At 38.8% G+C, this 6000-nt stretch overlaps 1 protein-coding gene across 2 annotated transcripts in view; it reads left to right on the top strand.

The window, feature by feature from the left end:
* The window catches only part of ARHGAP5 (Rho GTPase activating protein 5), a 76663-nt gene that overhangs the window by 22210 nt on the left and 48453 nt on the right, over positions 1–6000 (top strand). The window lies entirely within an intron of this gene.

Genomic DNA, 6000 nt, shown 5'->3' on the forward strand with positions numbered 1-6000 from the left:
TCTAAAGTTTATTACCTAATATTTGGGAAGAATTGCACTGTAATACATAAATCAAGAAAATCTTCGGTTAAAGACTTAGAAATGTATTAGCTATTATGTTTTTTTTATAAAATTATGGTCTTTTGAACTCCAGGCCACGTACAAATAGGTTGGTGATCCTAAGTAAAGTGAGTTTAGGATATAATAGCAATGTGCTCCTTTAGCAGTGTATTTTATAAATGGGGAAAAGTGGTTTTTGCTTTTCTGTGAGCTTTAGAGAACCTATCCTGGTCAAGAAATTGGAGAAGCCGTATTGTGACGGCGCATACACTGGACATGTGGAGGAATTTGGTGGAGATGCGAAGTATGAAAATAAAGAATCTGCACAATTTAACTTTTTAACTACAGCTATACAGTGAATTGCTTGGAAATGAAAGAGAAGATGACCCAAAAATTACATGATGCATGTCTAGCCTGATTATATATTGATACTTTCCAATAACTGCATGTGTGGGAATGTTGAATAGGATAATTTGGAGACCCTGAGCTAAAGGACAGGCAATGATTTATTTGTCTACAGAAGTTAAAATTGTGGCAAATGGAAAAACACCTAATAGTGCTGCTAGGACCATCATAGATGTTGGAGTTTGAATATCCCTATTAGTTCAACTTTTATGAATCTGCAAGAATTTAATCGTTTTATAATCGTGCTTCAGTCTTCACGGCTGAGGATGCTAGGGAGATTCCCAAACCTGAGCCGGCTTTCATAGGTGACAAATCTGAGGAATTGTTACAGATTGAGGTGTCACTAGAGGAGATTTTGGAATTAATTGATAAACTTAACAGTAACAAGTCACCGGGACCAGATGGCATTCACCCAAGAATTCTGAAAGAACTCAAATGTGAAATTGCGGAACTACTAACTATGGTTTGTAACCTGTCCTTTAAATCAGCTTCTGTACCCAATGACTGGAAGATAGCTAATATAACACCAATATTTGAAAAGGGCTCTAGAGGCAATTACAGACTGGTAAGTCTAACGTCAGTACCCAGCAAATTAGTTGAAACAATAATAATGAATAAAATTGTCATACACATAGAAGAACATAAATTGTTGGGCAAAAGTCAACATGGTTTCTGTAAAGGGAAATCATGTCTTACTAATCTATTAGAGTTCTTTGAAGGGGTCAACAAACATGTGAACAAGGGGGATCCAGTGGACATAGTGTACTTAGATTTTCAGAAAGCTCACCAAGGTCCCTCACTAAAGGCTCTTACGTAAATTAAGTTGTCATGGGATAAGAGGGAAGATCCTTTCATGGATTGAGAACTGGTTAAAAGACAGCGAATAAAGGGTAGGAATAAATGGTAAATTTTCAGAATGAAGAGGGGTAACTAATGGTGTTCCCCAAGGGTCAGTCCTAGGACCAATCCTATTCAACTTATTCATAAATAATCTGGAGAAAGGGGTAAAAAGTGAGGTGGCAAAGTTTGCAGACTATACTAAACTGCTCAAGATAGTTAAGACCAAAGCAGACTGTGAAGAACTTCAAAAAGATCTTACAAAACTAAGTGATTGGGTAACAAAATGGCAAATTAAATTTAATGTGGATAAATGTAAAGTACTGGATAAATTCATGGAGGTTAAGTCCATTAATGACTATTAGCCAGGATGGGTAAGGAATGGTGTCCCTAGCCTCTGTTTGTCAGAGGCTGGTGATGAACGACAGGAGAGAGATCACTTGATCATTATTTGTTAGGTTCACTGCCTCTGGGGCACCTGGCATTGGCCACTGTCGGTACACATGATACTGGGCTGGATGGACCTTTGATCTGACCCAGTATGGCCATTCTTATTTTCTTAAGCATATATAACAATTGTCCAAAGGCTAAAAAGCTTGAAAGAAAGGTTTTTTTCGGCTGCCAGTGAGTTGCGGATGACAATATTTATAAACCAGGCTGCTACAGGATGATATTCATGCATGTCTGACTCCTCCCACTCAACAAAATCTATGTAAAACTACTGTAAGTGATGTTGAAGTTAAAATTGTAGTAAGCAGAAGGGCAGATCTCTTTTGGGCATATGTTTCAGGAAAATATTTACATTCAAATACTTGTTTAAAATGTATTGTTTGTAATTCACTTAAATTTCCCTTTTTTCAATCATGATTAAAACATAGCATTATTATTAAATGTTTCTATAAATGTGGCTGAAGATTTTTGCCCTTTTTGAAAATAAATATTAAATGGACCCTGTTGGGATTTAAGGTGGGAAACTGAGTCCACCCAATTTAGGCTTAATGAATTTCTGCCTTTATTTATACAATTTCAGACAGAATACTGACTTATACTGTCTGAACATATATTTATATGGGTATGGGGTCCCAATTTACCACATTTCAGGGCACCTGGAAGTTCTCCTATACTCTGTGATGGTTGTCACCTCCTCTGATCCCTCAGTCTGTTCCTTCAGTTTCTGGTCTGCTGTTTCTCCAATTTGGGCCTTGTTTACTTCAGTACTTTTATACATTTCCTCATTACAGATTTGTTAACCTTTCTCCAATCAATTTTAAGCACATTAAGCAAGCGTTTTAGGTCATGCACAAGCTTCAATTTACACAACTTTTGCTGTTTAATTTCCATGTCATCATGGTTCAGTGTCATCCTTCCCCTGGATTTTCACATGAAAAGGGGGCTTCTTGTCATTATAGGTTTGTGTATTTTTACCTCAGAACTTCCAGCACAACATGATACCTTTGTCCTGTCAATAATAACATCATTTTAAGCAAATCTGTATGAGAGGAGGAGAATTGGCAAAACCACAATCATGCTAGTAAGGCCTTGACTTAAGTGTTACTTTATCTAAATTCATTCACTATTCATAATTATAAATTATTAAAATATAACTCTTAATCTTACCATGTAGCTATTTCATATTTATATTTCAATATTATAAGTCACAAACAGTATATTGTGTCATTGTACTCCTACCCATGAATCTGCTTGGTGGGGGGGACCTTTTAATATCACCACCAGTTTTTTGTCTTCTGCAGATGTATTTTTCAGGGGACTTTTCTCTCAAAGTCCAAAACCTTACATTTGTGAATACATGAAAAATGGATTTGATCCCCTCTACTCCTTCAACTTACCCTCCCCCTTTCGTGTGTGGGTGGGTGGAAAAATTGATGGAGCTGGACCCCCCCAAGCCTGGGGAGGAATGGTGAAAAACCTCAGAAGGAGCAGAGGTACGCTGATGAGCAAGAGGAAGATGCAAGGCTGGGAGGTGAATACATTGATAGGCTGGGGGACAGATAGATATGATGCTGGGGACAGCACAGAATTCATTAAAATTTTGGGATTTGGAGAGAAGTTGGAAGATCCAAATCATTAGGCAGCCAGCGAGAGCTCCTGCAGCAGGGGCCAAAATCACCTTTCTCTACGAATTGAGAGAGCTGGCGACACTGGTTTGCCACACACGCATTCAGGGTGGCATGGGGGAGTTCAGAAATGAAAAAATTGTCTTGTACTTTTTGGTGTATTAAAAATTCGGTTTTTGGGCCAGTCGTGATTATTTTGCGGTTTGACTCATGATTTTAGAACTTTTGTGGGTTGGCAAAACTGAGGACTTTTCCTGCAATAGCTCCTCCTGGCTACCAAGGGTTGGCTGTGTACTGCTGAGCACAAAAATGGGGAGCAGGAGAACTTTCCTGTGTACTGAATGCCCCTCTCTCCCACCTCCCACCCCGAAAAAAAACATTTTACCCAGGCACCATGCAGTAGAGGAGGAAATAGTTCAACTTGCTTGATGAATGCAGAGGGAGGGCAGGGACAAGATGGAATAGACAGGAACAGGCTAAAAACAGGTGGTAAGAGGGCAGGAGGCATGTGCATGTGGATAGGAGTGGGGAAGGGACAGGAGTAGTGCTCATGTGGATAAGAGCTTGGAAGGTGGAGGGGATGGGGCAGGAGTCTGACAGGGGAAATAGGGGCCGATGAAGGCAGGGTGTATCTGTGAAGGGGGAGTGCAGAAGTGTGTCTAGCTCCTAGAAAACATTCTCCTCCAGAACTTTGAATTTAATCCAGGGTCTTGGAGTCTCAATAGTCCTCTGCTGTCTTCCAAATAGCTGTGAAACGCACTGGCAAAATGTCTTTTCCCTTTATGGTTTCTATTCTGCATAGAGGCTAACTGCTATCAGTTACTCATTTAACTCAAGTAGTTTGCATGATCTGTGCTCTGGCTCTCACTGTTCCAACTCTTCTAATGAGCTGTCTGGTAGTCATAATGGTTCCACATGTAATTCCTGTGGGGGGTTTTTTTTTTTCAATAGGCTTTTTTAAAAAATTAGGAAATTGCCTTAAAAATACCTTAAGAGAATATTACAGTTACAAAGTCAAGTACTCAAAAACAAGGACATTTCAGTGTTGAGGTTCACACTGCTGTGCCTCCAGCTTTTAATCTTATTGGCAGTGGGTCAGCTTTCATGTGAGTGCAGCATGGGGTCTTCAGGATCAGGAAGTACCCACACTGCCAAGTCCTCTCAAAGCCAAACATCCCAAGTCCCTTATGCCTGAACTATAAGTGAAGTATATACTTAGAGGGATCTCTGAGGAAAGGAGTTGATGAGGGTGACAATTGACCCTGAGAAAAACACACTTTTTTAATCCCTCTTAGCTTTTTGTTCTCTTGCCCTATCCCACTGCCAACAGGCCTCTGGAGTGGCTGTGCACAGAATATGGCACTCATTTGCTGGCACGGCTTTGCGTCAGTTGCCTCACCTGTCCTGCTCAAATTGCTCTAATGGTAAGATGCACCAGCACCGCTTCATTTCTTCTCCTTGCCTCCTCAGGGAAAACACCAAGAGAAGAACTTAACACATTTATCCATCCTCACTGTAGTGTGTGAGTGCTTCACCACCATTAAAGAATTTTATCCCTCACAACACTCATGTGAGGTAGGGACGCTATTATTCTTGTGTACATTGATCTAATCCAGTCTCCTCAGAAGGAGCAGCCCTATAGTAGGCAAAGGGGTAATAACTTAAAAATACTCAGCTTTGGGGGGAAGCAGTTACTTCTAATAATCTGTTATATGCAACCCAGTTTAGAAGGTAGACATTTCTATTAGTCTGTTTTTTTCCCATTATTGGGGAGGATGCTGCAGTGTTTTATCCTGTGCAACAGAAACGTTTTTATTTACTTTCACACCAAGGAAAATACCCTCCTGTAAACACGAAATTGAAGAAACTGTGAAGTTTCAGAAGAAATAACCTCTAAAGAAATTCTGTCTTTAAATATCCTAATAGGTCCTTGTGTCTTGCAAGATGATGATTTAGTAGGGAGTTTTTTCCTAATAAAAAATCTTGGATTATATGCTGTACTCTAAATATTAATTCAGGTGATAATCTTTTGGACATATCAGCAGAACTGTAATTATGGTCAGTAGTTTGAATAACATTTTATTGAAAAGTTGCTTAACAAATTTAAAAGCTTGCTTTTGTAGTTTTTAGATGGCCTCCAACTCACTACTCTTATACTATTTTCTAAGTGTTGACTGATGATTGCATCTTTGTGTTGACACATACTTGACTCTGATCTTCGTTCAGTTTGACATTTTTGTATGTGTATAACTTGTAAATGAAATGTAATATTTTATTTCTGGTTGCTAGTTTAATTTCCACATTTAGGTGCTGATTATACAAGTGAAATGGAAAAAAGTGGATATGTAGCTGCAAACAGTCCAGTAGTACTACATTTTTGACAGATAAAATGTTTGATTTCAGGATTATTTTCATCAGTTGTTTAGTAGCTGGAACATGAATTTCATTATGGAAAGCTCCTGCACATGCTAATAGTAAAAGACTTGGACATGAAATTCAGCTATTTTCTCTTTAGTTTTCACCCAGTGCAAACTTTTTTTTTTTTTATTTTTAAAATAAAGCCAAAATTCACAAGCCTAATGGCAAAACTTTTAATAAGCCCCAATGAATGGGTCCTAGATGCTAAGCTGATGCTACACTATAC

This window comes from Terrapene carolina, unplaced genomic scaffold (assembly GCF_002925995.2).
Source record: "Terrapene carolina triunguis isolate 2854851 unplaced genomic scaffold, T_m_triunguis-2.0 Scaffold96, whole genome shotgun sequence".
Lineage (NCBI taxonomy): Eukaryota > Metazoa > Chordata > Testudines > Emydidae > Terrapene > Terrapene triunguis.